The sequence below is a fragment of the Cornus florida genome, unplaced genomic scaffold, assembly GCF_030987335.1.
Source record: "Cornus florida cultivar Cherokee Brave unplaced genomic scaffold, ASM3098733v1 CherokeeBrave_3.0.0_Hap2_Chr11, whole genome shotgun sequence".
NCBI classification, from domain to species: Eukaryota; Viridiplantae; Streptophyta; class Magnoliopsida; order Cornales; family Cornaceae; genus Cornus; species Cornus florida.
The window spans coordinates 53,072,701-53,084,978 of NW_026775581.1; the positions used below are offsets into that span (position 1 = coordinate 53,072,701).

A 12,278-nucleotide genomic window follows, 5' to 3' on the forward strand; every position below is an offset into this window, starting at 1 on the left:
ACCAATTAAAACAATTCAATTAAAACCAATTAAAACCAATTAAAACAATTAATTTAATTAAAGAAAATAAAACACAAGTAACTCAAAATAAATCAACAAGTAATTCACATAAAACAGAACAGCAATTAATCAATTAATAAGCAAATAAACAATTAATGTATTAAATATACACATAAATAATTAAATTAACTTCCAGGATTGTCTTTTTAAAATTAGGGGTATTACAGTCAACACCAGGTCTAAGGTTATAGACATAACACGTACAGCCAAAGACCCGCGGAGTCAGATTAAACGGTACGGAGTCGGGAAAGAGAACAGAATGAGGTGATTTACCTTTTAGCACTGACGAGGGCATCCGATTGATAAGATGACATGTCGTAAGAACAGCATCACCCCAAAACCGTTTGGGAACATGAATATGAAATAACAGGGCACGACAGACTTCCAAAAAATGACAATTTTTACATTCAGCTACTCCGTTTTGCTGTGGAGTATAAGTACAAGAGGATTGATGAATAATGCCTTTAGCATGAAAATAAGTCTCAAAAGGGTCTGAGAAATATTCTTTGGCATTGTCAGAACGTAAAACTTTAATGGAACACCCAAATTAAGTGTTTATTTCTTTGCGAAATATTTGAAAAATAGAAAACAACTCGGAACGAGTTTTCATTAAAAACAACCAAGTCATCTGAGAATGATCATCCACAAAACTCACAAAATAACGAAATCCATTATTAAAAATATGTTTTATTGGTCCCCATACATCTTAATGAACTAATTGAAAAGGACTAGCTACACGATTATTAGCTCTTGGCTTAAAAGATACACGACAATGCTTACTAAGCTGACATGTTTCACAAGACATGGACTCAACATGACTAAGATCGGGAACTCGACACTGCAGAACCGATTGTGAGGGATGACCGAGACGACAGTGCCACTGGAAAGAAGACAAAGATGATTGAAGAGCTGTGAGAGATGGTGCAAGATCGAAGTAATACAAGCCACCTACTTCATGTCCCGTACCAATCCTCTTCTTCATCTTGAGATCCTGAAAAAGACAACATGTGAGATAAAACGGTACAGAACAGTTAAGAGATTTAGTAATTTTGCTAATAGATAACAAATTAAAAGGGAATTGAGGAACATATCACACAGAGGAAAGGAACATAGAAGAGGTAAGATGACTAGTTCCCAAACCTAATACTTTAGTTAATGATCCATTAGCAAGAGTAACATTTTGAGAGGAAGGAACAGACTAAAAATCAGATAAGAGATGAGAACTACCAGTCATGTGATCGGATGCACCAGAGTCAAGAATCTAGGGACTCTGACTAGAGGACAAAAGACATGCAGGGGCACTACCTGATTGAGCCCATGACCCCATGGAAGATGAGGTGGAAGTCCGTTGTTGAGACATAAACTGAGCATACTCATCACGGGGAATCGTGACCATAGCAGTATCAACAGCCACATGTGGAGCAGTGGAGGTGGCAGATAGAGAGGAGTCCTCATAATTAGAAGTCACTTGATGTGTATAGGAAGAAGGTGACGGTTTCCCGTGAAGATCCCAACAGCAATTAACAGTGTGATTAGTAAGACCGCAGTGAGTGCAAATTTTTGAGTCTCTGCCTTTACCTCGACCACGGCCACAGTTGAAACGACCACCACCACCACCTCCACGAGAAGACTAAAAGCCACCCTGGTTCACAACTAAGGCAGAACGTTCACTGTTAGAAGGAACAGTAACACCACTGGAAGCACTTCCTAAAGCACCACTAGATAAAGTGGCAAGCTGGAGCCTGGATAACATATCAGGTAAAAAGGGTAGTGTAGAGCTACCCAGAATCTGTGCACGAACAAGTTCATACTCTTGTGACAATCTTGTGAGAACTCGAACAACATTAAAATCCTCACGTTGTTGCTGTATGCTTTTTACATCAGAGGTAATGGTTTTTACATATTCATTTCTTCACATAGTCCCATAGCCCGTGAGAGGAATTCTTCCAAACTTTGAGTCCCTTGCTGGAGCTCAAAAAATTGTTTACACACCTCATACACTTTGGTTATATTACCAGCACCAGAATATAGTTGTTGGAGTCGGGTCCATATCTCCTTGGCTGTGTACAGATATGACAAGTTGGAGCTAATATGGGGTTCAATACAATTTTGTAATACCCCTATATTTTAAAGAATTTATTAATTACAATTAATTTATTTTATTTTATTTGTAAATGATTTATTTGATTTAATTTTAATTAATTGTGTTTATTTTAATTTTAATTGATTTGTTTTAATTGACTGCTAGATTAATTGTATTATTTTTATTAAATTATATTTCGTGATTGATATGATGATTGTTGTGTGTGTTTGACTTGATTGTAATTTCTTGTTTCGTTTATGTGTTTCATGTAATTAATTATTTTAATTTAAGTATTTATTTAATTATTTGTTTTATTTAAATTAATTAGATGTGGGCTTAAGGGAAGTTGGACCAAAAGATGTGGTATTGAACTTGTATGAAGCCTTATTGGATTAATTAATAAAGGCCCATCGTTATTTAATTATTTAAATGATCATTTTTGTATTAATTATAAATGTATATATTTAATTATATAAATATAATTAATTAATACTGGAAGGAAATATATATAGATATATATTTATGGATATATATAGAATATGTAATTTAATTAACCAATGGTTAATTATGGAAGACATATATATATATATATATATATATATATATATATATATATATGTAATATAATATATGTATATATATATTATATTATTTAGAGATTATTATTTTATTCCGTAGTTGTAGTAGGAAAAGGATTTGGATTCTAATGTGTATAAATATACGCATAAAGTTTTAGGGTTAAGAGTTTTACACGTTAAGAAAATACGAGAGGCAGAGAAAGAGGAAGAAAAGAAAGCTGACAAGGAGTAGACCGGATCTGAGGATGAGGATGCCGGAGTTGGAAGAGACAATAAAAGATTGAAGCGTCGGTTTCATTTCGAAATCTTCAGGCAAGTGCTTTTCTAACTCTTCTCTAAGGACCCATAAATTGATCACCTTAAGTATCAGAATTTTAGACTAAATTTATTAATTAAATCATGATTAGATCGGAATAATTACAAACATAAATTATTATATTTAATTTGTGAATTTATCGGATTTTAATTGTGTACATAGGTGTTCTTTATATATTTAAAATCAAGTTATATGTTTGATCTATGACCCAAAAGGGTTAATTAAGATTTATAGAATTTTTCTAGAATTTCTAGAATTTTTTTACATTTTTCTGGGTTTGTTTTATATTTTTCTGATATTTTTAGAATTTTATATACAATTATTCATGTGTATAAATATAATATATATATACTGTATATATGAACGCCTGTAGGGTTTAGTAACCGACGCTCAAAAATAGGATAGGATTCGGTGCGGCGCGGCACACATCATTGTGGTGCGCGCGCAGTACAGAGGCTTGGATGGGTTTGATGATTAAAGGAGTAATCCAGTGCGACGCGGCACATTGTATTATGGTGCACACACGGATTCAGCGGCTGAGATGCGATGATGAAGGACAGATAATCCAGTGCTTCGCAGAGCATGGAGATTTGATGTGCACATGCATTTAGGCCATGGATGAGTTCTGGTCAACAAGATATTTATCTGGTGTGGGCGAGTGCACTAAAACTTAGAGGACAACCAATCAGTAGCAACCACACACGCGCCGAGAATGGATCCGGCGCGTGGCAGCGCGTAGACGAGCTAGTTAGATGGTGTAAGCGCGTGGAAGCGCGTGAGCATGGTTTGGGCAAGTGAGGAGGCGCGTGGGGACACGTGCGGAGGTGTTTGGGGTCCCGAAAAGTTACTATGGAGTCCGGTGATGTTCCAGAATTGGTTTTAAGCTTATTAGTGTTGCAATCAACCCTCAGAGGATATTATTGGTGTTTGGAGAGCCATAGAGTATCACCACTGTATTTCATTTGCGTACATAATTAATTAATAATTTTGTGATGGAATAAGGTGTATATATATATATATATATAAACATTAATTTATATATATGTATATATGGATTAATTAATGTATGTTTTGTATGGAAGGAAGTGTGTATATATATATATATATATTTAATTATATATGTATATATATGGTTCATTTAACTTGTGATTAATATGGAATGAAGTGTATATATATATATATTGGTATATGTATATATCATTTAAGAGGATTAAACTATTATTCTTACTTGATGAGATATGCATGGAATGCCTAAGTATGAGTTGTTTTGTTTGTAAGTTAATTTTACTATGTGGGAATTATTTGATTGATGAATTAACTTTTAAGGTTTGGTACATGGTTGAATAATAGGCATGGATGAGTTGTCAAAGGCTTAAAAGAATATTGCCTTATTTATATGAATAAAATATATACATAGGAAAGGCATGGTTGAATTGCCAATGTATAAATAAATATACCTGTGGAGGCACGGTTGAGTTGCCAAAATATATAAATAAATATGTTTATAATGGCATGGTTGATTTGCCAAAGCGTAATTAAATTATTGTGTGTTAGATGATTAAAATATCATCTATGGTTATTGTATGTATAAGTTGGATTAGGATTAAATATTCTTAAATTAGAATAATTTAGTACTTACAGGTTAATGTATTATTTTATACATATTAATAAAATAATACTGGTAGAGACATGGATGATCTGTCAAACCTTAGATTTTGGATATATGATTTAAATAATTTTAAATCATTATTGGGTTTGGATTAAATGTATTATTCTTTTAATTATATTTTATTGTTCAAATGATTAAACAACTGTTTAGGATAGGATTAAGGTTTAAGGAATTTCTTTTTAAAAGAAATAGTGAATTGGATTAGGTATGATTATTATTTTAATCATTATTTAATAGGTTTAGAAATTTAATAAATGTATTAACGGATGTGATTAGTGTAGTATATATAATTATTTATATATAATTTTTAATTGAATGGATTATTAAATATTGCTTTAGGGGTCCTTGTATTACAGGATTCCCGAGACGTAAGTTTTGGAGAATTATTAATGAAACTTTTATTTAATAGATTTTCCTTCAGCGAGTTATTTATTCTTTTTATTTCTTTTTGTACTTCGTGTTTGTTTGAAATACTTTAATTGTCTTGATATCCCCTCATTTTGTGCGCGGACTTGATCAACCCGTGTTCCAAAATTAGGGGGTATCACAAATTCAGCATTAAGGAGATGATATGAGCATCTCTTTGTTCCCATGAACTAAAATCAACATCACTGCTTTTGGGTTTATCCCTAACCAAATGATCGCCAAAGCCTTTGGCTTTCAGGAAAATGGCTACTGACTTGGCCCATAAAATGTAATTTTTTCCATTAAGTTTGACTGAAGTCATAGGAGGATTAAAGGAGGCAGAAGATAGAAGATCAGAACTAGAAGCCATAGAGAAGGTAAAGAAAAATGAACCTGGGAAAATTGCAGTTTCGAAACCGGGTCGGATCTGGAACCGGGTTGAATCAAAAACAGGTCTCTGCTATCCCGGTTTTAGTAAACCAGGATTGGGATAGCATAGCCACGTAACCAAACAAGGCTTTTCTTCTCCACAACCCCAACAGATTCCGGTGAGCACATAGCGACAACACCACACCAAACCTCGACAACTTCCGACCAAGAAACAGGGCGAATCGATGAAGGTCTACCTCTGCAAACAATGATGATGGATGTCGGCGAGCTTACTGACGATCAACACGGCAACAACACAAGCGGCCAAAGAGCTTCAGATCTGACGGCGACGAAGGAGGCTGCAGATCTGACGACGACGACTACAGGCTTCAAATCTAACGGCGACGAAGGACAATGACGATTAACAGTGATGTTCTCAACCTACCGGAGACACGAACTTCCGACGAAGACACCAACGACACACTCACGATTCCAGTCGCGAGTCCGATCTCATACAACGACACACTCACGTTTCCCACACCCATGAATCTTCATTGCTCTGATACCATGTTCAGATTCATGAGAGAGAGAGAGAGATGCATAAATTTCATATATTGATTCAGGCCTCTCAAGCATGAGGCTATATTGAGAACAAGGGATATACTGTGATACCCCCTAATTTCGGAACACGGGTTGATCGAGTCCGCGCACAAAACTATAGAATATCAAAACAATTAAAGTATTTAAACAAGCACAGAATACAAAGATGAATAATAAAGAATAAATAAACCGTTGAAAAAAACTAATAAATAAATATTTCATTAATTAATAATTCTCCAACAATTACAACTCGGGAATCCCGTAACTCAAGGACCCCTTAAAACATTATCTAATAATCCAATACTACTTAAAGTACACTAGATGAATAGATGAATGACAGTCTCCCAGTTGCGGATCCTCAACCTCGAGACTGGAACCTCTAATAACCTGAAAAAAAATCGTGGGTTAAACCCTACGAATAAGTTCTCTCTTATTTTCTAACGTGAAAAACTTTTATCGATAAAATCTTACGTGTATATTTATACACATAAATACATAATCCTATTTCAATAATGACTACCAAATAAAAAGGGAACTAACAATAATCTTTAAATAATATAATTATATACACATATATTATATTATATTATATATACACATATATTACATAATATATATGTATACATCCTTCCTTAATTAATAAATATAATTAATTAATTAACCTCAAATAATAATAATTATTATATAGCACAATAAAAATCCTTTAAATAACCTCATAACCATGGGCCTCTAATTAATTACCCAACAAGACTTCATCCAAACCCAAGACTACATCATTTGGTCCAACCTCCCTTAAGTCCAGTCCAATTAATTTAAATACATAAAATAATTAAATTAAATCTAATAGTTACTAATAATTAACAATAAAGTTACACAAGCATAAAATCACACAAATCAGATAAACAATTCACTCATTAGCATTCCACAAATCAAACACCATATAAATTTAACAAATATAATTACAAAATATAATTTAATTAAATCAATACAATTTATCTACGCACTTAATTAAATAAAACGAATCACAATTTATCTATGCACTCGCACTTAATTAAATAAAACCAATCACAATTTATCTACGCACTTAATTAAGTAAAAATAAATCATATAAAATAAAAATAAAAACAATTAAACTCAATTAAATCAAACAAATCATTTTTAAATGAAATATAAATAATTAATCCTTATAACTAATTCCTTTAAAATATAGGGGTATTACATATACACCCTAATTTACACAATATTGCTTAATTACACAACCCTAACTACTATGGGTAATTACATAATGGCCCAACATTCTATAAGATATACATTCAAACACTTACCAATTATGAGTTTTCTCCTCGGGATAGAATTTGGGTTTGCTGGGATCCTTCTCAACTTCATGTTCCTTGTCTCAGTAGATCTAGTCAATTTATACATTGTTCTATTACTAATTACTCTGGTTCTATATATTATGGGGAGCTTCATATATGGGGACAATTGTTATATGCAAAGGAGGAAGCTTTGGAGTGATATTGATCATCTGGCTGCCGCTGGTGTCATTTCTCCTTGTTTCCTAGCTGGGGATTTTAATGCCATCCAGTTTTGCAATGAAAGATTGGGTGGTTCAGAGTTGTGGCCTGAGCACATGAATGAATTTGAGGACTGTATCAATAAGCCTGAACTGATGGACCTAAGGCATGGTGGCCTGAAGTTTACCTGGTACAATGGTTACTATTTCAGAAAGTTGGATCGTGTTCTTACTAATGAAGAATGGGGTGTTTGTTTTCCATCCTCTGAGGCCGTGTTTGAGCCTCCGGGTATCTCTGATCATGCTCTTATTATTCTGAAGCTCATGGTGCAGACTAGGAAGCCTAGGAGACCTTTTCGGATAAATAACTATCTTTTGAATCATGTTGATTACTTGATTTCATGGGTATAGAGTCCGATGTTTGGTTAGAGCGGATTACGGGTAATCCTATGTTCCAGATTACTCAAAATTGAAGATTTTGAAAGCTGCTCTGAAGAATCTTGACAATAGGAGCTTTGGTAATCCGTCTTCAAAAGTTAAAAGGGCTCAGGATCATTTATATTTGTGTCAAAGGGCTCTAGATGCTGATCCTCTCAATCCTTCCTTGCTTGGGGCTGAAAAGACTAGCCTTGTAGATTATAAAAATCTTTACGAGGCTGAGGAAAGCATTAGGAAGCAGCAGTCTCGGATTCAGTGGCTCAACCTTAGGGATCAGAATACTGCTTTCGTCTACAAAGTTTTGCAGCAGAGAAGGAAGTACAATAGTATTCTGTCTAATACTAATGCTGATGGTGTGAGGTTGGTGGATAGTGGTCAGATTGTGGAAAAAATTTTATCCTCTATCAGAATTTGTTCAAAACTGATGAGTCTACAGTTGCAGTGTCTTCTCCTAGGCAATATGTGCTCCATCCTCTTTCTCTTCCGCAAGTTCATGATCTCTTGATGCCAATTACTGATACAGAGATCACTACAACTGTATTTTCTCTAAAAGATGGCAAAGCTCCTGGGAGTGATGGATTTAATGCTTTATTTTACACGAAGGTTTGGGGTATTGTGGGTTCAGATGGCCTTCGGGCAGCTAAGTCATTCTTTGGAACTGGGAAGTTGCTCAGAGAGGTTAATTCTACTTTTATAACTCTGGTCCCAAAGGTTAATAACCCTAATAGTGTTTCAGATTTTCGGCCTATAGCTGTGTGTAATACAATATATAAGATTATTGTGAAGGTTTTGGCTAATAGGTCGAAGCGGTTTTTGAATGATTGTATAAGTGCTAATCAGGGTGCTTTTGTTGCTGGTAGAAGTATATCTGACTATGTGTTAATGGTTCAAGAGTTGATGAAAGATAACCATAAGAATTCTACCCCTGCTAGAGTTGCTCTAAAGGTTGATCTTCGTAAGGCGTATGATACAGTTTCTTGGGATTTCTTGGAGAAGCTGTTGTATGCTTTTAATATTCCGGAGTTTATGGTTCGTAGGATTATGGTGTGTGTCTGTTCTCCTAATTTCTCTGTAAACATCAATGACAGCCTTGAGAGTTACTTTAGTAGTGGCAGAGGGTTAAAGCAAGGGGATCCCATGTCCCCTTACCTTTTTGTTATGTGTATGGAGGTCTTTACTGGGATGTTAAGAACCCATACTCTGCAGGAGGATTTCAAGTTTCATTGGCGTTGTAAGGAGCATCAATTATCTAGCATCATTTTTGCGGATGACTTAATGCTTTTTTCTGAAAGGGGATTTGCATTCAGTTCAAATTCTTTGGGATGTGGTTCAGCAGTTTGGGAGTTATTTGGGGTTGAAACCAAACAACTCTAGATGCCAGTTTTTCTATTCTGGTATGGTTGATCAACAGGTTCTTTCTCTTACTCAGTCTCTGGTGTTTCAAGTTGGCTCTCTCCCTGTTCGGTATTTGGGTGTCCCTATTATTTCTACTCGACTGAGAAAGGAATATTGTAGTTGTTTAGTACCAAACAACTCTAAATGCCAGTTTTTCTATTCTGGTATGGCTGATCAACAGGTTCTCTCTCTTACTCAGTCTCTGGGGTTTCAAGTTGGCTTCTCTCCCTGTTCGGTACTTGGGTGTCCCTATTATTTCTACTCGACCGAGGAAGGAAGATTGTAGTTGTTTAGTGGACAGCATTGTTAGGAGAGTGAAGTCTTGGAATAGTAGGCATTTGTCTTTTGCAGGCCAGATGCAGTTAATTTCTACTGTTTTATTTTCAATTCAGGTGTACTGGCCTGCTCATTTTATTCTCCCCAAAGGCATCATGAAGGATATTAATTTAGTTCTTTGGAGATTTTTATGGAATGGTTCAGATTTAGAGGAGGGTGGTAATAAAATTAATTGGCATTCTTTGTGCTGTCCTAAATGTGAGGGAGGGTTAGGGATTAAAATCTAAAGACCTTGTGTCTTGGAAATTGGAATGAGGCTGCCATGACCAAACATATTTGGAATGTTCTTGATCCAGCTTCGAATTCTCTCTGAGTTCAATGGGTTCGTCATTTCTTGATTAAGGATAGGAATTTTTGGACCCTCAAAATTCCACATCTTGTTCTTGGACTTGGCGCAAAATTCTCCGTTTGAGAGGCAAAGTTCAGTCTGCTATTACATACAAAATTGGTACTGGGACTCTTACTTCACTGTGGTACAATAATTGGCTTCCTATGCGGCCCATTTGCTTGAATTATCATGAGAGGATCATTGTGGCCTCGGATTTGGGAAGGGATGCTAGGGTTAGGGTTGTCACTGTTGTGATATCCAATGGTGGGTGGAGGCGGCCTAGAATCAATACTATGGAGTGGATGGAGTAGAGAGCCACTGTTCCTGCAGATTTTCTTCCTGATCCTGATAGAGAGGATTTGATTATTTGGGGGCCTATTGGTAGTAAGTTTTCTATTCGCAATGCTTGGGAGTTTTTGAGGTATAAAAAACCTCAGGTTCCTTGGAATAATTAGGCTGTGGTTGGCTGTTCGAGGCAGGTAATCTACTCAAGATATTTTACTCGAGAGAGGTTCCACTGCTTCTGGATTGTGTACTTTTTGTAGAAGGCGGATTGCAGATATGGACCATTTATTTTTCTCTTGCAGCTTTACTGGTAGGATTTGGAAGCAGGTGCCTACTAAAGGTGCTGCTACTTGGCCTACTTATGACTAGCATGGGATTGTTCAGTGGTCTTCTATGGGGTTTAATGACAATTCTTTGTTTTCAGTGGTTTAATAAGCTTCTTCTCTCAGCCCGTGTGTATGCTGTTTGGAGCAAGAGATATTTGAGACACTGTGAGCAAAGGTCTAACTCTTCTGACTCTCTCATCCACGCTATTGAGCAGGAAATTAAGTGGAGATTGCTGTCTATTCAAAAGTTGCAGCAGGACCCGAGAGATGCTTGGCTTTGTCAAGTTTGGGATTTACCTGAGTCTCTCATCAGGTATGATTGATGCTCTATTTTTTTTATTTGTGTTGATGCTTCCAGATTTTTGGATACGGCTGGTTCTGGAGGTGGGTTTGTGCTTTATTTGTGGTTCCACTCTTCTCTCCTCTGGTTTCCTAGTTGTTGTCCCCTTGGTGGGTTGATATTTTGTTGGAGGAGGTTGGGTCGATTTGTGGTTATTGGTTGCTTAGAGCATCTTCTTTGGTATTATGACTGGGCATCATGTTGTTGGGTATGTTCTGGTGGTGGGTGCTTGGTTTCCAGTGGAGGCGGCAATCTCTGTAGTCTATGCATCATGCTACTTGGAGTGGACTTCCTGTTTTGCTATTGTGGAAGTTTGTTCTTTGGTCTAAGTACTGTAGTTTCTTGTTCGTTTTAGCTATGGGGTTTCTTTTCATTTGGTGGGTTTGGGGTTTTCATGACTTGCACATCCCATTGGATTAATAACGCTTAGCTCCCAAAAAAAAAAAATTTATATATATATATATATATATATATATATATACTTCAACAAAATTCAATACATAACTGAACATTAAGCATTACCCATCAAAAATTCAACTCAAATCTCATGACAGACACTAACCCACAAAAGATTTCAGTGGGTAAAACCCATCAACAACGTTATTTCAGTGAAAATCACACACAACAGACTACACGATTGTTTTGAAGTCTCAGAACTTTGGAAAAGACTGGGTGCATGAAAGAAAATGGATTATATACATGCTTGTAAATAAAAACTGGTCTGGCTGGTTCAGCCCTCGAAAGTACCTGTACATCCAAGAGATAGCGACTGTGATGAGCATGCCGAAGCGGCACATCGACAACAACCCGGCGACGGACGTAGCCCGCCCTTTGCCGGCTCCGGATTCTTCTACAGCCCTCTGGCCTCTCCGAGCTCGTCGTCTACTGTGTCAGAAGCGTCGGGCTTGTTCGAGTTTGAGTTTTGCGTCGATCGGCTCAACGTCGGCCGGATCGATGAGTTATTATAGGTCGGATTGTGTGGGAGGAGTGCAATCCGACCCATAATAACTCATCCCCTTCAAACCCACAGTACCAAACATAACCTAGAGAGAGATAGAGAGAGAGAGAGAGAGAGAGTGAGTGAGTGAGTCTGAAGCTCAGTTCACAAATTGATAGAGACAGAAAGAGAGTGAAGCTCTGTAGCGGTTCATCACATGTATGGTGCACAAGACTGTGCTACTCTGTGTGCAACGTCACTGTACACCAGACTCTATAGTGCTTTTTTGACTACATAAAT

General features: G+C 36.3%; 1 long non-coding RNA gene across 1 annotated transcript; it reads right to left on the reverse strand.

The window, feature by feature from the left end:
- Window positions 1–6,272: 6,272 nt before the first annotated feature.
- On the reverse strand, window positions 6,273–12,278 carry LOC132284867 (uncharacterized). Its single transcript, XR_009472387.1, has 2 exons — window positions 11,789–12,278; window positions 6,273–6,467 (listed from the first exon to the last, which is right to left on the reverse strand). It is a non-coding gene; the product is annotated as an uncharacterized LOC132284867 (long non-coding RNA).